This window comes from Phasianus colchicus, chromosome 25 (genome assembly GCF_987193195.1).
Source record: "Phasianus colchicus chromosome 25, bPhaCol1.hap1.1, whole genome shotgun sequence".
NCBI lineage: Eukaryota > Metazoa > Chordata > Aves > Galliformes > Phasianidae > Phasianus > Phasianus colchicus.
Window position 1 is genome coordinate 2787422 of NC_143460.1, and position 22978 is coordinate 2810399.

General features: G+C 49.4%; 1 protein-coding gene across 4 annotated transcripts in view; it reads left to right on the top strand.

Annotated features, from left to right (window-relative positions):
- Positions 1-19395: 19395 nt before the first annotated feature.
- The window catches only part of KCND3 (potassium voltage-gated channel subfamily D member 3), a 94192-nt gene continuing 90609 nt past the window's right edge, over positions 19396-22978 (top strand). For 2 of the 4 annotated variants that reach the window (XM_090124410.1, XM_090124413.1), the window contains exon 1: positions 19649-20060. The gene's annotated coding sequence lies outside the window, so the exon portion shown is untranslated. Of the gene's footprint in view, positions 19513-19648; positions 20061-20609; positions 20748-22978 lie in introns of those variants that run through there. The other 2 variants (XM_090124411.1, XM_090124412.1) reach the window with 2 other exon arrangements.

Consider the following 22978-nt stretch of genomic DNA (forward strand, 5'->3'; position numbering starts at 1 on the left):
AGGAGCTCAGTCTCGAGAAACATGATTTAACTAAATGACATTTCAAGCCTTATTTTTCCCAGCAGCAGAAAGGTATGAACCCAACTGCATGCCCAATGCTTAGCATTTCCCCAAACTTGTATATATAATCATCCCAACAGACAACAAATGCCACAGCAATTCCTCATGCTTCCTGAGAAAATCAATGTCCTTAGCAGCAGCAAATGGGAGCTGCAGTTATGAATTTTTAACACACAGTGAGTTTAGAAGTGCCTCCTATAGCCCTAACCCAGCCCTGTAACAATCCCTAAAGTCTCCTGGGATACTTTTTTAATAAAAAGAAATAAAAGAACCATTAAAGCTAAGTCATTAAGTGCTGGAAGTAGCAGCCAACGCCAAATGCAATCTGCGCAACCCATCAGTACAACCTCGCTGCAAGTCAGGTGCACTTCCTAATGTATTTCAGATTTATTCCTTTTGCACAATGAAGCCATAAAGCTTTCTTTGCATCGTTAAGAAACAGCAAAGCAGTTCATGGAGATGATGCTGGTGCTTAAGAACTGAACCAAAGCATCAGCCTTCCCATTCGCCTTCTGCCTGGTTTGAGTTCCCTGACCCTTCCACTGCCATCTGCGTGCTGAGCTTTGCACCGAGGAGCCAGGCAGGGAGCAAAGTGCAGCACCCAATGGGAGCCCCATGCAGAAGTGCCCCTGAAGTCAATTACTCGCATGCATAAATTACACAGGGAGCTGCCAAGAAAGTCAGCCACAAATTCTATCGCGTTGAAGAGCAATTACGGCCTCTGCTCGTTAGTAATAAAATGATACATTAGCCAAGCTTACACAAAACACAAACACCTTCTGATTTCATTGAAGATTAATGCTAATGGGCCAAATTGTCAGGCTGAACTTAATTGCTCTTTTTTATCTTCATTAAAGGAAAAAGCTGCAGCCACAGAAATTGCTCTGGTGACCTTGGGTGTGCACAGCCCCCAGCCCTGGATTGTGTCCCATGGGGGCTGCAGCAGCAGAGCTGGGGGCCGTGCTCAGAGAGGTCATGGATGCCCCATCCCTGGTGTTCAAGGCCAGATTGGATGGGGCAGCCTGGGCTAGCATTAGATATGGAGGCTGGAGCTTGATGACCCTTGAGGTCTCTTCCAACCCAAACCATTCTGTGATTCTATGATTCCCCTGTGGGGTAGGAAGCAGCTTTACCTCCATGTGACCACCCAGCACCAACCTCTGCTCCTTCAAAGCAAAACACAAATGGGGAAAGAGAAGGAGCCGCGGTATATTTGCAGGAAAACATCACACAGCTCCCTCCCATCACCATGGCAACACATCCACTGTGGCTCCAATTGATAAATACTTCGCAAATCCCCGCTCATGTATGGTTTGCTGTTGCAAAACTCATACACTATTGCTCACAAATAAATGCACGGCATTTAAAATGTTCTCCAGGTGAAGAGTAATGGTCTGATTTTAGCCCTTGTACACCTGAGCTTCCATTATTTGCTGTATTTTTTTCCAGACAGCAAACAATTGCAGACACTTTCATTCATTTCTATGGGCAAGCAGGGCACTGCAGGTTCCTGCTTGGTGTGTTGAGAGCTGAACAGCTTGAGACCAGGGCAGAGGGAGAGCATAGGATCCCACCTTGTATTGTTTATTACTATAGGAAAGCTGCTGTTGCACATCTGTCCCTCATCCAGTGGGCCCACCCCAATGTTACACAGGGAGAAGGTGGCAGAGAGACATCCCTGCTTCTCCCCAGCCTCCAAGCAGGGCTGAGCAGAGCTGGGCAGAGGACCAGGGGAAGGCAATGCTTCTCATCCATGCCCTCCTGCCCAGCTGAGCCAACAGGCAGAGCCACAGTGCCCACAGAGCCCAAGGGACTGCTCTGCTCCCCCTCCTCCCTGCAGCCCATCCAGCACACTGAGTCAGCACCAGCCCTGCCCGAAGGGCCCTCCAGGCAAAGTTCAAATGACCAATTAGTGTCTCCGTGTACTTTTAAGCTGCTTTTCAGCCTGCCAAGGCTGACTCAGTAACCTTTAAAGATGTAAAGCTTCTCGTGGGCTGCTTGCAACCACATCCGCAGACATTGCTGCTGGGCGATGCAAGCAGTGCTGAGGCTCTCATTCTCTCTTATGCCATCAGTAATTTAAACCTGTGCTATGCTCCTCAGCATTCAGAATAAATCCCAACCCGGAGCGGGCAGTGAGAGGGTGCAGACAAGTGATGGGATGCCTGGGAGGAGATGAGCACTCGCACTTGGGTCTGATTCAGGAGGTCCAGGGATGGGAGCAGTTAGCAGAGGCATCCCAGTAGTTAATGAGGTTCAAGGTTCACAGTTTCTGCCTCGTTAATTGGATTTTCCTGCCTTCATCTTCAAGATATTTGGTCTTTTTGTGCCTTTCTCTGAAGAAAAAGCCTTTCAACACCTGGAGCTTCTTCCCTATGCAGGTACTTATCCACTGAAATTAAGTTACAAGCTGCTTCTTGATAAGATAAGCAGACTGAGCTCCTTAAACCTCACTGTAAGATATTCTCTGCAGCACTTCATAATTCTTTATGAATCTTTTCAGCTCGGTGACGTGGCAGCAGAAGGGTAAAAGCCAGGACAAGCAGCAGAAAAACCCAAGTCCTGGCTGCACAGCTAAAGGGATTGCTCCAAAGGGAGGCAGCAGGCAGCCCAGGAGATGCAGAAGTCATTAAGCAGCTGAGTGCTTCACGTCCTGCAGCCACCAGGGACCACCCCTACCGTTAGCTTCCAGTAAACACCAACTTGCACAAAGTGAGGTGGCACAAATCAGCCAGGACTTTGCGCACAGTGAATCACAGAATGGCCTGGGTTGAAAAGGACCACAACGTTCATCTCATTTCAACCCCCTGCTATGTGCAGGGTCACCAACCAGCAGACCAGGCTGCCCAGAGCCACATCCAGCCTGGCCCTGAATGCCTCCAGGGATGATGCAATGCATGCACTGATGTGCAGATCTACCCCCTATGCAATACCTCGAGCACTTCAATATGACACAGCCATTTGTTACATCGCTGACCCTGCTGCTTTACTCATTTATAGTTTAATTGCCAGTTAAATGGGATCAAATACCTCCGAACTGAAGCCATTTGCATTAAAAATAATACATCCATCCCCTTATACGCCCTGCATTGAGGCAGGTGCTGCTCAATCATTCGATCAGAGCCTGCAGAAAGCTGCTGATTAATTAATGAGAGATGGATGGAAGTCTCAGGGAGGAGAGCGGCCATGGATGGAGAGCACTGAGCTCCTTACTGCAGAGATGTCCCAGCAAGGAATGGGACTTTCTCTCCTGATGAGCACATCGTAATTAATTCTCTGCAGAATCCTTGCTTAGGAACTTTATTAAATCTCATTAAGACTAATGAATTGTTGTTGTTGCCTAATTATATAGTTGTTCCTAGTTTAATGAACTGTGTATTAATAGACATAGAACAGACATTTTGCTTTTGGGAGGGAAATATTTTAAATAAGAAATATATATATATATTCTTGCTAATAGCATCATTTGTTGGTTACATTCACTCATAATGAATCTGTTGGAAGACGCTGTCCCTTGAATACAGATTCGTTAGCTAGAGGCAAACCAAAGCCCAGAACTGAAACATGTTCCAACAGCTGATGCGAAGCAGATATTTTTTGCTCCTGTTAATGTGATTTCTCTCTGCAAAATAAAACCTGAAAACCTCTCCAGCCGGCTGAGCCCTCCTGTCTCAAATGATCTGATAGAGAAAAGGCACAGAGCAGGACGGGTGTGCTGGGAGAATTTCCTTCTTGCAGCTGATAGTGCTGGTGCTTTTCCAGCTGCATCACCCATCATCACCCCCCTAAGTCTCACTGAGTGCCTGAAGGAGGGAGGAAAGTCTCCCAAACTTTTCCTGAGGATATCTGCTAGGGCAAAATAGTTACACTCCTAAAATAGGAGCTGCTTAAAAAGTCAGAATTGCTGCTGCTTAAAAAATAAAAAATAAAAAAGGACAATCATCGTCTCCAATGCTAATGCATATAATCTTCAACGCACTGCAGCCACCCCACAGATTAATTTCAGCACAGAGATTATGGTAATATACACTAAAGAGAAGTTGTGATATTGAGTTAATCAAAGATTTTTTTTTCATTTCAGTCCCTGCCTTTGGCTCCACTCAGCAACGCCTGCCACAAAGGAGAGTCAAAGGCCCCTATCATGCACTGAGTTGAACAGTAATTATTACAGGGAAAACAAAGTTTAAACCAGAGAGTTTCTTGATCTTGCTCTGACATGAGTTCCTGAAGCAATGAGGACATGATGGGGATCGGTTGCTCCCAGGGCCGCTGCTCAGCTCTATGAGGAGTGCTGACCCAGGTGGGGTGGGCACTGCAGAGCTGCTGTGGGTGCACAACACAGAGCTGCAAACGCCTTGAGGAGCCTCCAAGAACATCTCAACCCCAGCACAAGCGGCACAAAACCGCCCTGCAGACCTTCTGCAGGAGATGGATGCACTCAGCTCATGGGGCAGCATGGGGGGCTGCAGCTGGGTGACAGCCTGGACCCTCACCAAGGGCAATCCAGACCCATGCACAAGCCTGCATTCCAAGCACCTCCTCCTCTCCCAGCAGAAACTGGAGATCTCCTACTTTCAGCCACTGAGGCTGAGCAGAGTAGGGCAGTGCCAGGTGGGCTCTATGGGGCTGTGGGTCCTGGCCCTGCAGTCCCTGCAGAGCAGAGAGGAGGATGGGGCTCCCGCAGCCTCCCAGCAGCACCAGCCTTCAGCCACACTTAAAATACAGAACAAAGAAATGCCAGCTGTGGGCAAACCTTAACAAATCACAGAACAACCACTTAGCTCCTGACAGTACCGGTTAGCTGAGCTTAACTCCAGCTCTGGCTAATTAGCAGTGAGCATTCTGCTCAGGCACAGCATCCCTCTAACCTGTCCTGTGGCATTTTACATCACAGCAGTGCTGGTGCAAACAAAGCAAGCAGCAGCCGGTATGGGATGGGATGCATGCAGCTCTCCATGCATGCCTGCTCTCAGGGCATCACTGTGCATCACACAAAATGCTCTGTCCTAAAGCTTTGGCACAGGTACCTGTTGTTACCTTGCTGCTACAGCAGCAGAGCAATATCTCAAGGCTGAGTGGAAAAGCAAACTGAGGACGCAGTTCTCTGCTGCCTCCTTGCACACAAACCCACTGCTGCCACTTGACATCCCAGCACTGACACACGTCAGGCTCCTCACTTTGTGTTTTGCCAATGAAAGCAAAGCAAATGGAAGCAGCGCCCCATATCAGGGTTTTGAAGAGGCTGCAAGGACGAGATTTCAATAGAGAACAGTAATACATGCGTAGAAATCTTCCCACGTTTTTCTCTTTGGAAGAGCCCAAGGGAAGCTGTGCTTCCCGGAGGCAATGGCACTTTTCCCCCCACATTTCCCTTTTGGAAAGCTCTTTTGGTGTTGGCCTCGCAATGAACAAGTTTGTTGCTGCTCTGCCTTACTCTGAAGTGCTGTGAGTTTTAATTAGCAAGTTTTCAGTCTTTCTGGCTCATTATAACAACAGACAAGAAATCACAGTTAAATTAATAAATCAAGCTCCTCTCCTAAATCACTGCTAGGCAGATCTCTGAGTGTTTTTAATGTGCCTAATTATGCTCAAGGATCTTGTCAATCACAGCATCAGTCCAACTCTCAGGGACTTTGGGAAGCAGCAGTGGGTGCAGGGCGCACAGCACTACGCTCCTCTGCTCAGCCACCACCAAGCACTGCCAACCCCAGCGCAGCGCACAGCTCTGCTTCAGCGGGACACCAGCACTCAGCTCAGCACAGACGGGTAGCAAACCGTGTTTGTATAAACACAAAGCAAAAAAGCACCATTATAAACTCCTGCGACTGATGTGATTTTGGGCAGCAAACAGCAGCAGGTCGCAGTGCACGGCCGGGTGCTGCCTGCAGTGCAGGGGCTGCCTGCAGAGCCCATGGGTGTTTCTTGCCTTCAGAAAAAGCCTTCTGCTTTTCAGCTCATCCCGCGTGGCTGCACAGCAGCCTCTTGAAAACAGACATCCAGCACCTCCGTCTGACAAGTGCGTGCCTGAATCCTGTCACAACATAAGCCCCGAGTACTTCACAGCCGGGGGAAAATAATGCCATTAATACAGCAAAGGGATCTAGATGCATTAGCTACACCCAGGAGAGGGCTCGCACTGCAAATCTTAAGCATCCGAGACAGCAGATGGAAAAGCAATAGCAGAAGGGCTCTGACAAGCACGGCTCTCGTCTCTCAGTTCCATTTACGGAGCTCTGAATCACCGCAGCACAATAGGAATGGGCAGCAGCCACAGCAGCACTCCTGCAGACGTGGCACTTCTCTGCTCCTCAGTGCACTGCCCTGCCTGCCCCACGCTGCCTCCGTGCCACAGACAGAGCGAATAGCACCATTCACATTTGACAACGAGCTTAAACTTCAGAGCTTCAGCCCCTAGAATTGTTCTGCTACCAGCAATCGCTGCTTTGTGAGTATTGATGTAAGGTTTCCATCCATCACCAAGCCCAAAATAAGAGCGCCAGATGGGCAGCAGAGCACGCAGTGCCCGAGGAGCACCTGTCCCACACGGCTGGATGTGGCAGAGCAGCAATGCTTTCATTACTGTTGGAGGGGGGGACTGTAAAGAAGTGATGCTAAGAGGTTTCTCATTAGTAGAGAGCTGGAGACGGCATGATTCATCGTCCCTTTTTTGGGAAGCCTGCAGAGTATGGCAGCAGCACAAATACAATTTCAGTTGCAACAAAACACCATGCCTTCGACCATTAGCTTTGCTGGGCAGCAATAATCATCTCCATTTATTTATTTAATCCATTAAGTGCACAAATGTGAAACGGTTCTGTAAGTACCTCGGGGATAAAGGAGGTGAAAGCATTTGGGGCAGTGGAATCGAGGTGGCTCATGGCAGGGTTTGGTGCATTCAGCTCTCCAGCACCATTGCTAAGCTGTCGGCCCCAGCAAAAGCTCTGCACCCTCAGCTGTACCAAATTCACTGCCATCTTAACACAGACATACAAAGAAAACGAGGAATAATTTAACATCTAGGAAAAGGAAAGATGAAACAAAAGCCTGAAGTCCTCACCAGCCTCTTTGAAGGCAAAGGAAGTGCAATTTGCCTGCAGAATTGAAGATGCTGTTAAAGGGAGTTGTGACAAGTCCAGGTTCAGAAGTGTTTTTGTTCTCCCGTTCTGCTGTGGCGCTGAGTGCTGGCAGCCTGTAATTCATTCAGGAAAATCCACAAATGAAGTGAAGGAGAGAAAACGAGGACACATTGCACAGCTGTCTGCCCCAGGCCAGGAGGTGATGGACAGCACAGGGCTGCTGGCAGCCTCAATGCTGTCCCTCAGCCCACCCAGCCCTGAGTGAGCACACACTCTTCTGCTGTTCCCCCTCAGTTTATTGTCCTTTCCCAGGAGCTCCTGTGCCCGGGCTCCAGATGCAAACAGAAAATAAAGCACACACCAATTAACGGAGGAGCTCTGCGCTGCTCCCGCAGCCACAATGAACCCAACGCATCAGGAGAGTGCGTGGAAATCGGTTCTTTAGGTCTGACATACCTTATTATTCTTAAAACAGAAAGCAGAGCTCTCTAATTTAGGACCACTCTTGCTGGCAGGAGGAAGAACTCGGTGGTTTGGCTTTTGGTGATGGGAGCAGCCAGCAGCAGCTGCCCCACAGCCCTCAGCTGCTGTGAGCTCCTGGAGGACCCCGGTGCTGACCCCCACCCCTGCATGCAGCCATTGCTGCACCCCTCCACTCACAAGCATCAGGGAAAGAACAGCTGTTGAAATACAAACGCGCGACTAATTATACGTGATTGAGGATCTTCAACTGCTATTTTTAGCTTCAAATTAAAAAAGATTGGATGAACCCAATGTTTGTGCTCAGCATTCCAGAGCTGAGGAAGGGAGGAGCGCCGGCTCGTCCTGCTGCATACAGCAGCATGGGGAGCAGCACAGCCCGGGGCCAACAGGAATCAAATGGGACAGCATGTGCACCCCTGGGCTGCTGTGATTTCCTCCATCATGTCAGCCATTTGTATTTCAGAAACATTAACTTGCTGTTAGAGCTTCTGACCATCTCTGTCAATTAATCCTTCTCCCATCCCGACATGTGCTGGCTTTTGATTTAGTAGGAAATAATTTTTTGAGCAGTTCCCAGGCTGCTTCCATTAGGCATTCATGGTTGTAGTCAATGAGCTTGAGAGTTACTTGCCTAAAACAAGGCGTGCTTCTGCATGAACCCATTGCTCGTCTGGGCTGCAAACTCTGCTTTTTGGGAAAGGCAGCACCATGGGAACACAGCCAGGTGTGCCCAACCATCCACACAGAGCCCAGCTATCAGATCTGCAGCACAGAGCTCAGCCCTCCAGCATCCTCTGGCCTGCATCTTTTGCTTTTGGAACCCTGCATTATGGCTTTCCCACAAACCAACAGTCTATACGCTCAAGGGGAAAAAGCAACACTAAAAAGACGGATTATTTTTTTGCCTAATGCTCTGTTTTCCACTCAAAATCCTTGGCTCACCTGCGGACAGGGCTGTGTCCAACCCAGGTGAACCCTCATTTATCCAATATCAACAAAGCCCTAATTGAGAGATCAATTGGGAACCTGCCTCGTCACGCACAATTTGGAGAGCTGACAAAGCCACCTGTAGGGGCTGGAAAATAAGTTCTGCCTCATTACAAAAGAAATTGCATCTAAATGAAAAACAACATATAATAAGAGGTCTAAAACGCCTGCAAAGCGCTGCCAAGCAGACAGGTAATGCAGTGATATATGGCACAAACTGTGTCTTTGACAAGGGTCACCCTTAATCATTCAGCAACCGAAGGAGCTGAACTCATTTCCCAAAGGTGGAAATGTTTGGGGTTTTGTTATGATGACGTGTAAATTCCAGGGCAGAGAATTAGTGCTCCTGAGCCCGAGCAATGCATCTCTTGGATAGATTAAAACGTTAATAAGTGCACATATAGCAAAGCAGGAAGCATGTTGATCGGGCTTCCCTGCAATGTCTGAGTCAGAATATCCTTCACTCCGTGCTCCTGTTTGGATGTCTGAGATCAGGGTAATGAAAGACGTTCTGGAAACAGTCAATGAGGGTAAAATGATGTTTTGACATGGAGGTCATACGTGGCTGACGGGAAAAAATGAACCAAGTCAGTGATAGAGGAGGTGCTGGAAAAATCCTCTCTAGCAGCTGATGAGGCTCCACTCAGCAAATCCCAGAGTGATGGATTCCACAGAATAAATCCCTCACTGTCTTGGTTCACCTCCACAGCCCTCTGCTTTAGGACCAACCACTTAACCTCAGCTTTTCCTCTTCATATTTGGAGAGCTGATTGCCTTCCCCATCAGCACTCTCCACCTTTTGTTCTGCACCAGTCTGTGCTCAACCCAGTGCCCCCAGTTCCCTCCTAGCTCTGCTGCCCTGGGGAGGAGCACAATGCAGTGGGGTGGGATGTGACCCTGACCCAAGGTGAGCTCCAACAGGGAGCAAGGAACCAACTTGAAAAATATGATGTTTCCTTCAAAACTGAGCATCCCCCAACCTTATTTCTGAGTCGTGTGTGTCGCTGATTTACAACCTAAGCAAATGCGGCGCCGTTTTTCAGGTGTTAGCATCATTTTCAAGTAAATCTCAGTAATATTTCAATATGGTGTTATTACAGATCTAAGGAAACGTGAACGCCACACTTCACAAACATCAGCTGTAAACATTTCTGACTTCCTGAAAAATGCTCCATTTTCTTCCCAACACCGAAACGCTTTGACAAACGCAGCACGACTTCACAGCTCGACTCAAAACCCCATTTTTTCTTCCAACAAATAAAACATAAGAAACATTCTGCCCCAATCCGATGTTCGCCCTGCACTTGGAGGTTGATTTCACTCTGATCAATAAAGCTCATCATTCGTTTCACTCACTGTTGTGTGCCAAGCTGACCTGGTGCACAGCTGTGCCACTGCTGCACTGTGCTCACTGCTCTCCAGGACCCCCTGCGATGGGGAGAGCTGCCCTTGGAGCCTGCAGTGCTGCTTGAGGCTCACATCTCAGCCCCAGCGAGCTGTTTTGCTGTGCTTCACCCCTCCTGCATGAGAGCTGGAGATTGATCACTAGCACCTACCTAATGCTGGGGATTCACAGCCCCTCCCATCCCCAGGGTGCTCAGGGATCACCAAAATATCCCCAAAGAGAAAGAAACGTGAGGCCCTATTGCATGAGACATCATCTGGCTCTGGGAAGAGGACTAACCAAGTCTGATCATGACGAAGCTTAAAAGTACACCCAAAATAGAGCTTTTGCTAGAAATAAAGAAAAAAGATAAAAAGTCCATGCTGGTTGCAGGCAGGCACTCAGCATCCTCCCAGAGGCTGCTCTGCTCAGTGCACGCTGCTTCTGGCTGCTGCACATCGCTGCTGTTATGTGACACTGCCCCATAGTGAGCTGATGCATGGGATGTTCTGCAGCTCAGGGCTCTGCAAAGCATAGAGCTACATCAAATCCAATGAGCTTTAGTCAAATCACAAAAGCTGACAGCGGAGAAATCAGGTGTGGCAGATTGTCAGTGCACGATGCAGGATGGGGCTGCACTGCTCCCTACAGAGGGCTGTGGTTCTCCAGCACTGCCAGAGCACAGCAGCAGCAGCAGCAGCACCCATCCCAAGGCTAAGCACAGAACACAACCCCAGGACCCAGCATCAGCACTGCTGCACAGCTCACTTCATTCCTTCGCTGCTCCCTGGCACACCACCCAGATCAACCACAGAGCTTTTTGTACGTGAACAATGCACACAGAAGGGGAGCAGTTCTCCTGCTGTTTCCCTTTGCTGTCCCATGGCAAAACCATCTGGCTAACCTGCAGCCACGCATCTCCCTGCCCCATTTCCTGCCTTCAGTCTGCCTCCTTCCCCTATCACAGCAGCAAGCATCCATCACAGACCCAATACTTCCACTCCAAATGAAGACTGACTACCCTGGGATGAGCCCACCCATTCATCTCCCATTATTTTTCCATCTCTGAGCTGCACCAGTGATGATACACAGGTGGGGCAGAGGCTGTGCAGTGTGCAGCAATGAGAGGGAGACGCAAAGCATTGATTTTTGCTTTGCTACACAAAGATCTTTCACAATGATGCAATGCTATTAAAGAATGCTCAGGAAACTGGTAACGTGTTGGCATCACAGAGTGTTTGGGCAATTAGCTCATAAAGGGAGACATCAATCCACCCGAGTGAAATAATGGTGGGGTCACATTGCTACATGCCCTGGTCTGCATTTGATGACAAGTTATTAAGATCTGATGAGCAAACGTTCCCTTTAAATCATGTAAAGGTTAAATGATTTTACACGATGCTCAGGACTGCCCACAGAAGGCCAAATGCTGCTGCTGCTGCTTCTAGCTGGGCTGAGCAGAAAACACCATGCTCCAGAAGCAGAATCAGGGAATCAGCATTGGGAAGCACACTCTCCTCTTTGCCACCATCCTCTCAGAACACAAGAGATGAGGGGTGGCCAAGCAGGGCTTGCTGTGACTGCAGGGCTGCATGCAGCCAGGCATGGAAATGCCCTGTGCTCTCTGGGTTTGTTCCTCTCTGTTGGGACCAAAGCAGGGCTGTGCTGGATGGAGCTGGAGCAAAGACCATGGGCTCCAACCAGGAAGGGAAGAGGTGTGCTGCCAGGAGATCCCTGATCTCATCACTGCAGCAGTGTGGCAGCCTGGGTTAATCTCAGCTCTCAGAGCTTTCCTGAGCTGCCCCCAGTATTTCCTCCCCCCCATCCCTTCAGTTTCAGGTTTAATCCTCCAGCTCAAGTGGAACTCAGCCAACTGCTTGCCTTCCAGGTCGAGGAATAATCTGTATAATTTGCGTAAATTAGTAGAACGAAGTTAAGAAAAATAACTGCAAGAGACCAAAGTAGCGCAAGCATACCTTAATTCTGCAAAACCTAAAGGAATCAGAGCTCCTCCTTCCAACCAGCACTACGTACCACTGAACTAAAGGCATGCTGGTGGTGCACCTGCCCAGGCTGCTGCTGAAGAAGTGTTTCCTGCAGGGGAAGGAGCACGCAGACCCACAGCACTGTGCAGAGTGATGCACAGCAGCAGCTTTCCAGCGCCCATCTGAGCATTGCTGAGCCAGGGCGCAGCTGCAGCAGTGTCAGCAGCTAATTGGGGCGTGCTGGAGTTCACACTTGGTCACCAGCATTCCAGCAGACAAGGCACGGATGCTAGGATGGAGAAGGAAGCAGTGTGAGCCAGCGACATCACACCAAAAGATGAGTCCAACCTGCTCATCTCTGTGCCCCAAACCACAGAGAACCCATCCTGGGATGCAGGAGCTGTGAGAAATGCATCAGCAACACGGAGGCAGCAGTTCCTTCAGCACAGACCCAGTTTGGTTTTAATTTACAGCTCACACTGGACATCTAACAAGCGCCTTTTAGCACAGAAAATGTTAAAAGGAACATTTCCTGGCAACAGGAGTAGCTCGTGGCCAAAGAATAAATGTCCTGCAAAAGCTCAGCAACAGCTCAGGCACTGAATGTCATCATCTCCCTCTGAAGGATAGTGCTGTATTGTCAGGATTATGTGAAATTATCCTCAGCACCGTACGCAGCGGTTTTTTTTCCAGCTGTGCATCTTATCTTTCTGCCTGAAGGTCAGTTGAGAATTATCCACCCCTATTTTTGCTCACAAACAGGGGCTATGACTGACATGACTGACTAACTAGGGTTATTCATTATGACTAATAAATATTGCTACAGCCCTTCTGAGAAGGTTCACCCACCGGAGCAATCGGTGCAGGTGCTGGCATTGCAGGTGCTGGCATTGCCCGGCCCCAGGGCCAAGCTCACTTTCCAGCAGATGAGATGTCATGCATTTGCTATTGTGGTGGCTTTTATTAGCAGTGATAAGACAATTAGCAGCAGCAACATTTGTCCTGTAGAGGTGTGGATGCAGCACTTGGGGAGGTGGCTCAGTGGGCACGGTGGTGATGGGCTTGGACTTGATGAGCTTAGAATCATTAAGGTTGGGACAGACCTATAAGATTCTTATTCTGCACCATTCACCCATGCTTTGAATTGCACACAAGTGGTTCTGTGGGTTTGTTGTGACATTGTGTATATTTGCTACAAGATACCATACAGGGGGAGGACTCCAGACCCACGCAGTGCTCTGAGCAATCCCTACCAAGCTGTGTGTAGTAGCACATTGCTTCACCCTGCTCTCACATCTCTCATCAAGCATGTGCCTCCATAGCCCTGAGCACTCCAAAGGGCCAGCAGTGGGCAGCTGTATTGCCCCAGCTCCATACCAGCAGCCCTGGCCATGCCCCTGAGACCAGCCCCCGAAAATAAGCAATCACAGGAGCTCAGCTAGCAGATTTACCGGCTCCTTCCCTGCATGTTTGAGCGCTTTAGATGATTTATCTGCTCAGAAAAGGATTATTTTTGAGCTTCCCTTTGCCAAAAATGTAAGCCTTATCAGATGGAAATCAGAATCCATTCTTCAGATCAGCAGCCCGGATCCAAGCTGAGGTGGAAAGGAGGTCACACAAAATACAGACGCTTCCACAAAGGTTCGCTTTGCTTTCCTCAAGCCTTCCACCTGCAGCTCTGATCCCAGACAAGCTGTGCCTTCGCACATCGCTGCAGCTCCCAGCCAAGTCAGCGGCGCAGCCAGGCAATGGGATGCAGCAGAGAAACCACACAGAACTACTGCTTTGCAACACACTGAAAAAACCATATTTGCTTTTCCTTCTGGCGAGGACATGTGAGCAACACACAGCTGGGGTTCGAGGAGCAATAAACACAACATCACATCAGACCTGTTGGTTGCCTGCATCGATTCTGAGCCAGAAGCGTTTAGCACCGCTCCTCAGCTGATGTCACACAGACAAAGGCAGCCTTGCGGGTACCAGATCCGTGCAATGAGGACAACACAGGGGAAAAAGCTCCTCAGTGTTCTTTATACTGAGAAAAAACCACCTGCATTTCTGCCAATGGCAGAGAAGGGGACACAAGGGGACACAGTTCTGTCGGCTGCGTGTTCTGAGAAACCGGACAACGTCTGCAAATTCAGAGTTACCCAAATAAAAAGTGCCATCAAATGGTGAGGTTTCATCAATACCGAACCCATCATTGGATTGAAGTCTATTTGAAGCCTATTACACAGATTTATTGCTTGCTATTGAAACATTTCCTACGTTCCTATTTATGCTGGCTTCTATTATTCCCCACGACATCATTCTGGGCTGTGCTGCTTTGTGCACATTATTCCTTGTACAGAGAAATACTACAGCTAAGGCGGCATTATCTAACATTTATTGTGGTTGCTGAATGCTTATTTTCTTCCCCAACTACTTCAAAAAGGTCTCTTAGTCAGAAAAACTGTGGTTTTTAAAAATAAAACTCCTTTCACGTGCCAGCCCGCCACCAAACCAGAATGACTGATCAGCTTTCTCCAGCCCTTGCCACCAGTAAAACCAGTCAGATTTAAGAACACCCCCTCGAGCCATTTGTACTGGCAATAAACAAAGAAACCAAGCTGAAGGCAGCCTGCTTCCTGCTCTGCTTTTGGACACTGAGGGTCTTACAAACAAGCAGAGATGAGCCACGTCCCAGCAGAACTCCCAGCCAACACAACAGACAGCACCTGGGGAGCTCAGATGAAGCACTGCCTATTCCAGAAGAACTCCATTTAACACTGGACTACCTGTCACAGCCACTTCCATTACCCACAGGCTGTCAGCCCCTCCTGCTCTGAGCTCATGTAGCCCATGCAGCAGCACAAGCCCTCCCTTATATCAAAGGCCTGAGCTGAGGATTAAGACCTGAATCCCAGGTTAGCCCTTAACAACACAGACAGAGCTTCCCCTTCATCCAGCAGGCTGCTCCTGCACCAGCAAGGCAGAAATAATGATCTTAATGCATTCAATAATTCAAAAAAAAAATATATCCTATTAAGCACAAACGCCAATTGCAAAATTTGTCTGCAGGTGAAATTCTTTTTAATCTGCTCTAAGATAAGAGCAAATCTACATCTGCCTGCCAGCACTTCTCACACAGAAGGATTTGGTAGAGAAAAGAGCAACAGAAGGGGGTGAGAGCCACACCAGGCAGCATCACAGCATCACCCCTCACTAAGAAGGGACACAAAACTCTCCAAGCAACACAGCAGAAGTACATTATTGTATAAATTCAAAGAGTTGGACTAACCTCATGCACTCCAGGCTGCTCCAACCAGCACTCCAATGCCCCAGCATGCAGCTCACAGCACACAGCTGTGCCCAAATGCAGCTCCTGGCTTTTGCTGGCTGCCCATCACACCCTGCTGTGCACCTGTGTCAAAGCCAACATGCAGGAGCTGCTGTTCTCAGTTGGCATTTGCAGAGAAATGAGTGAGGATGGGCAGAGAAGAGCAGAGCTCAGCCCTTCCATAGCTGTGTGCCCTCAGCTGGGCAGGATGGGCTTCCAGCCCCATGTCTGACAACAATAAAAAGGAATCACAGCATTGCAGGGCTCGTTCCCCAGACAATAGTGAGCCAGGCCATATATTGCTCTATGGCCATTGGCTTGATTTAAAATGCACTCTTAAAAATGAAAGAACAGCTCCTTAAATTTGCAGTGAATGTATAGCTGCACAGATCTGATTTACTGCTTATGAGCCACCAAAGAATTGTGATTGCAATTTATTGTATTGTTGACTATAGCAGCGAAAGCCTCAGCATCACTGCAGCTCTGGAAACTGTGAAAACCTGACCATGTAAAATGAATCATTTCTTTCAGGTTGGTTTGTTGTTGGGTGTTGTGTTTTTTTTTTAAGTTTTTCTTTAATTGCCCCCACGACTTCCAGCATGGAACAGTGATTACTTTGATGCTGACTTTCACCCAACAATCAAAGCAAATCAGTGCCAAAAGTTGCCCTGGGCTCTGCTCGTGTGCAGTTTTTAGCCCTGGTTGACACATAATTGTGAGAATTCCCAAGTGATGGCAAGCACCAGGTATAGAAGGGTGTATGGTCTCCATGGTTTGTCTGACGCCAGGCTGCATCAGGGAAGAACACACAAAGCAACAAAAAACCCATGTACTCCTGCAGCACTTTCAGCCTTAAGCCAACAGCCCTGCTCCACCCATGGCTGGCATTGCTCAGCCCATCCTGCCTGGCCTCAGGGCTGTTCACACCAGGCTCTCACTGCTTTGGATGTTGATGATGTGGAATATAGCCAATTAAGCACAATTCCTGATGAGCTGTTGCAGTCAGAGGCACTGCAAACCAGCATCTTTATTTTAACTTACCACGTGAAATGAGACTGGGGAAGAGCAAGCTGTTGTATGCACAGGGGAGAAAAGGGGAACGCTGAGCAATAAATCAAAACATCTCACCAGTGCTCCTGTCCTTCAAGGGTCTTTTCCCTCTGCTCTCATGTGTGATCCCTTCTTGATTCATTGAGGTCAGCTGAGCAGAAAATGTTGCAGCTGCTGGCTTGATAGCAGTGCTGCTGGACAACATCCACAGCTCCTTCCTCTCTCCTTTTGGAAAGAAGTGGCAGAATGCAGCTGCCTGTGCAGCTTTATTTCAGGCTGGAATATCTCCAAACACAAGGGGGGGAAAAAAAATAAAGTAACATGGTGATGCACTGGAACAGGTTGCCCAAGGAGGCTGTGGATGCCCCATCCCTGCAGGCATTCAAGGCCAGGCTGGATGTGGCTCTGGGCAGCCTGGGCTGCTGGTTGGTGACCCTGCACACAGCAGGGGGTTGAAACGAGATGAGCGTTGTGCTCCTTTTCAACCCTATGATTCTATGCTGTAAATCAGAGATGGCTTTGAACTAAAACCCAAAGTCTCCAGCAACACCAACAGGCGGTGATGGGGACACGGACCATCCTCATAGAGCCACACCACTGTGGGCTGATGGGCTCTGTGAGCCTCACAGTGCACAGCCAGTGCCTCTGCAGTGCTCTCAAAGCAGAGCTGACATGCTCCCTAATCACCCTCCATCAACCTCCAGCCCTGAATGTCTCCCAGTGCTGAAACTTTTTCAAAAGGGGCTGAAAATTTGGCATTCTGTCCTTCACTGCGTTCGCAAGCTAATAATGAGTTCCCCTTATGCATTTCTGATGGGTGTTGAGAGAATGAATTTCGGTTTTCGTTTTGTACAAACTTCTTTAAGAAGTCCCAGATAATGGCTCTGCAAAGAAAAGTAAAGCAGAACTGTGTTATGAAAGAGCTTAAGTCCAAGAGTCAGCCAAGGTCTGGAAGAGCTGTGGGGAGAAGCAGATACACTCAAGCAGCTGTGTTTTCCCAGCCCTTATCAATCAGCAGGGCACGTATATAATTTTAAGGCTGCAAAGACTGGCTATCATAGTCTGCTTAATGATCTTCAATTTGTGCGGGCGCTTTTGCAAGCTTGGAACCAAAGCAAAGAAACCATTGGCACAATCTATAGGGCATAAGCAGACCACAGAGCTACACGGTTACAGCAGGCTGTAATTCCAAGCATCCATGCTAGCTTTATTACTGCAACTGCCATTACAGAATGCTTATGCAGCACGGCCATGGAGTCAGTGGGATATTTAGGTGCAGAATTAATGAGGGATAGCACCCAGTGTAATGAACAAACACAATAAATAGAACAGGCTGTAGAGGCACGGGATATGAATACAGAAGACAATGCCACAGCAAAAAAGAAAAGATGTCCTTCATCTTTAAACTATCTTTAAAGCTTACATTTAACCTGAATGGTTTATTCTATTTGGTTCTCTGCGTGGGGTTCGTTTTAATGCTAGCAGGTTCAATTCCTTCCATGATGGAACGACAAGAAGTTGTTCAAAAAGTTGTAATAAGATGTATAATTGGTTCATTAGAAGCTAAAGAGCTTCCTAGAAAGCAAGAGAGAAAGGGAAAGGCGGAAAGGAAGAATGAAAGAGAAAAGGAAAGAGTGAGAGAAGGAAAAAGAAAACGAAGCACTGAAGGGATAGAGAGAAGAAGGAATGTTTTCCCATCAGACTATTTGCAGCTAGCTTGCTTTTGACTTTCATCCTCTATTTAAAAATACAAAATCAGGAGCAATAAAAAAGAGCTCCCAAATTAGCTTTTTAATAGAGATCGGAAGTTAAAAGGGGCCGAGTCATGGGGGAAAAGCAGCTCAGAAGCACAGCCAGGCCAGAGCTGGGGAAGGGGGGACTGGAGAGCGCTGGAGCTGAGCAAGGCAGAGCAGCACTGCCACAATTCACAGCCATGTCTTTTATACCAGTAAAAGCCAAATGGTATTTCTGGTTTTACTTTCTTCTGTGCGTCTGCGAGAGGAAAGGAGCAAGAGGAGATATGGGAGGTACTTTTAAGAGTAAAGTGCTGAAGCCGTTTAGCAGAGACGGATTGTGGGCCCTTTGATATGCTTAAATTCAGAGGAGTGCTGAGAGTTTCTCAAGGAAGTCTTAAGATCCACTTTGTACACAACTACCCGTGTGTATTAGTAACCATATTCTACAGATTGCCTTTGGTGCCATCAGCATAACCTCACCAAGCAGGCTGAAGGCATCGTGGTGCAGCTCACTGCTGGGGGAACTGTTCTGGGGAAGGATTACCCACGACCTGACGTTCAGAAATGATTTTTTTTCTTTAATACAACTTGCACTGAGTTACTGGGGATTAGATAAAGCTGAGCCAGTGTGCTGGATGGACTGTGGCTCCGGCACGAGAGCTCCCAGATCATATTTTCTGAACCAGAAAGAGTGCTGAAGTGTTTGAGGATTTGTGGTTTGGTTGCTTTGGTTGCTTTGCTCTTTGTTTTGTTGTTTTGTTTGTATTTTTCTTGGGAGGGCGGGCTGGGGAGGGATGCTTATGCTTAGAGGCTTTCGGGGGGGGTTGAAAAACCGACTTCTTATAACACAAAAACAACAAATCACCTGGAAAACCGACCCTGCTTAGCGGCACATCCGCCTTCCCCCGTCCCTTTCGTTCGCCAAAAGCCACAAATCGGGGGCTGCACCCGGGGAAGGACCGCGGTCACTCCGGGTGACCTCTGCCGGCGGCAGCGGACGGGGCTGGGGGGGGGGGGGAGGGCAGGGAGGGCGAGGGGCGAGACCCGCTCACCGCATCCTCCCGAGCGGACCCCGGCTTGGATCAACGCCCCATGGCTCATAGTGGCCCCGGTTCATCCCGCAGCCCCCGGTTCATCCCGCAGCCCCCAGCCCCGCTCGTTCCCCGGGGCGCTGCGGCGCTTCTCGCCCCCCCGCCCCCCCGCTCCGGTCCCTTTCCCCGCGGAGCTGTCCGCCGCCGCCGGTGCTGATCGCGGCGCTCCGCCGCCGCCCCGCGCCCGCGCACTCCGCACCGCCCCGCGCAGCCCCGCGCCCGCCCCCGCGCCGCGCTCCCGGCAGCCGCATGGCAGCGGCCGCGCTCGGCTGGGTCCGCGGCCGGCAGCGGCGGGCGGGCGGGGCGAGGCGAGGCGGGCGGCGGGCCGGGACCCCGCGGAGGTGAGCGGGACCTGGGGGACGGCGGCCGGGGCCGAAGAGGGGGGGAGCACCTGCGGGCGGGGGACGGCGCGCCGGCAGCGGGGGGAGGGCGAGGGGCAGGGGCCGCTCCCGCCCGTCCGCGCCCCCGCTCTGCATTCCCTCTCCTGCTCTCACCTTCCTCGCCGCTCCGCTCCTTTCTCTCCTTCCCCTCCCTCTGTTCCACCCTCTGCCCGCGCGGACCCTTCCAGCCCCCGAACTCCCGGCGATAGATTAAAGTGCGGAGCTGAGCTGGGGAAGGATGCGAGGCAATGGCGAGGCAGCCGAGCTCCTCTATTTCATGTACGTATCTGTCTTACTTTATGGAAGTCACTAACTATCGCTGCGGCGCATCAGTCAGTGCCAGAGCTGCCCGGCAGAGCGGAGCACGATTGGGTTGCTCTCGTTTGGGCTGAGAGTTATTTATTGAAGGGAGATTCACCGGCAAACGTAACTGAGCAAGGATGCCAGCTCTCTGAGCATCTGGAGTCCAACTTCTGACCGCGGATGAAAGAGGGATGCAGAAAGGACTGGTAAGAGCTGCCAAGGAACTGGGCAAGCGAGAACGGCAGGATGAGGAGGAAAGGGGACGGGGTGGGAGAAGGAGAGGGGGAAAGGAGAAGATCGGCTTCAGGCCGGGATATTTCTTTTCATTCCTCCCTCCTGCCCGGGCTAAGGCTGCCTGTGGGCTCACGGTGCCGGGGCCAGGACAACGGACCTCTCCCACGGTTTCTGCTGCCCGAGGGGCACAGCAGCCGATGGAGTTCATTGCACACCTCGCACCCCGGCTCCAGCCTCGCCAATGCCGGCACGTCGGCCAGCAGCTTAGGCTCAGGTGTGCGTTTAATGGCTTCGGTTGCTGCGCCTCCGGTAGCTCGAACCGCCCGTCCTCGGGCTGCATCCCCCGTAGGTCCGTGCCCGCGGATGCTCCGGAACCTGGCAGCGATCTGAAGCTCCGAGCTGGGCTGGAAAGGAAAGGGGCAAACCCAACCAGCTCAGGAGAGAGGCAGGGAGAGACTGTCTCCGCTGCAAAGAGGGAGAAGCCGTTTAGTCATCTCTCTCTCTCTCTATTTTCCCAATGATGATTGCATTTTCTGATTGCCTCTGACTGCATTTAGAGAGGGAGTCGGGAGGCAGGCACAGCTCACCTCGTACCCAGAGCAGCGGTGCTCCCTCCCTGCCCGTTCCCTCGGACTCTCCCTGCCCCTGGTGCCTTGCAGGTAATGGGGTGCTGAGAGATGGGGTGCCTGGGCTGCTGGGGTGGGCAGGACTTGGCATGCACTTATTGTAAGCCTGTTGCTTTTGCTCCCAGATCTCTGCACCTGGCTGAATGGGTGCTTCGCAGAGAGTTTTAGTATCAGATGTGAGCGGGAAGGGAAAGGAATACGTGGCTGAAAGAGGATTTTGAAGCTTTGAGTAGCATATTTTGCTCTTAAGCGAGAGTATCTTTGCTGCCTGAGCCTGACCCAGCTATGGAGAGAGAGCGAGAGAAGGGATGATCTCCAGGCTCTTCACTCCCATTAGCTTTGTATCTCATCAAGACACTCACTTGTTCATCAGCCGTATTTTAAATGATCCCTGTCTGCTTCCAGAAAAGGAAATGCCAGGAGATTTTGGTTCTGTTTTTGTGAGACTGTGAAGAGACATTTATTAAGTACGGCAATGGCAATAGAAGTTAATGTGGTAAGAATCCACCGCTTATTTGCTGACCCTTTAGGTAAACAGCAATGACTGTTCTCTGAAGTTCTCCTCCAGAGCTGCATTGATCCAATAGCACACACCAGGGTTTTGCTTTTAGCCTGGGATCACATCGGGGCGCCAGGGCAGCACAGCTGGGCGCTGGGGAGGGATGGAGACGGGGCTGGAATCTGCAGAGATGGGCTCATGCCAACAGCTTTCCTATCCCATGTGCTTCTCCTCCTAACCATCCACAGAAAAGAGTTGTTTTCTCCATCTACGCTGACTTCTTTAAGTCAGATGGAGGCAAATGATTGTATTTTGTGCAGCAGGTCATCTAAATGTCATCAACTGGCTACTGATACACGTTCCTTCCAAATTACATGCAGAAATTACAGTCATTTAAGTCAGAAATGTGTGTGTAGGCAAGTACGTGTCTGATGGAGTTGCAGCGTGTCTGTTTCCTACTCAAGCTGAAAAGACTGTCGCCCATACTATTTATTTTGTGCCCAGGAATGCTTTCCAGCCTGAGGGGAATGGTTAGCAGTTACCAAACCCAGACATGGGGGGCAGAAAAGGGGCTTCTTTCCACAGTTAATAGATAAACTGTTTAATTGTTTTGTTTTGTTTTAAGCAAGCTGTGCAGCTCTGACTCACAAACCCAGTCCCATCTCTCTTAGTAGAGATAAAGTCCCAAAGATTCACAGACAAGCAAAACCTTTCTGAGAAGGGATTTATTATTCTTGCCCTCTCAGTCTTTCCTTACAGATGCCTGACTTACATCTGAAAAAGGCTTTTTTGAGTATTTTGAGGACCAAATGGGACAGATTAAAGCAACTTTGCTAACAGAGCTGTGTGTGCTAAGCTCACTTAACCAGCTGCATTTCTTTGTAATGGGGAAACGGGAACTAACCCTCTATGGAAGAATACCCTTCTCTTGTTTTAATCTCCTGTCCGTTCCATAGCTGAGGTATTAATAGCTTCCCCACATATACTGCTAGCACGGAAAGACCCATTTTATCTTTAAAAATTGATTTCAAAATGCGTAAGTCACTTCTGAGCTACCAGTGCTTTATTAGAACAATTAGACGTGAAGTATTTATAGAGCCTCAGCAGCTAATGTAGGTAACCTGGAATTTACAGCCAAAGTTATAAGTACAGAAGAGATTTCTAATAAGGTTCCCCAGAGAAATTAGGGAAGATGAGCATTGTAGCTGCTCAGGTCAGTGTACATCACCAATCAGTCCTGGAAGAACGACTTGTGGTGGTGCTGCTAATTGAAATTAAAAAGCACAGAAGACAGTTTACCAGCAGGGAGATTAGGGAGAGGATGTGTTATCTTGGTGCCTTGGTTATTTGCCTGGTGTGTATTTGGTGATTAACGACAGAAATGGTTGGCATCTTTCTGCCTCCTGTTTTGCAGCCCTGTTCTCAGCGCGGCGTTTCCTAAAGTTATAAGATCTGCTGCTGCTAACAGCAATTGGCAGCTCTGTCCCCAGAGAGCCCCTCCAGCTGCAGGCTGGGGCGGACAGTCAAAGTGGTGCAGAGCGAATTTGCAGTGTTTTGCTCTGCCTCTTCCATGGACAAAGGGTTGTGGTCTCCAGGGCTGCCATTCTGGCACCATTAGCTCAATACATTTGTTCTTTAGGAGGAAGAGAAAAAAATCGTGCCTAATGATATGGGACAACCCTCCATAGCAAAATATGATGGGATATTGGCTCCGGTGCACGAGAAAAGTGTCTCCTTGGGATAAGCATCACTATGGATTATTCTA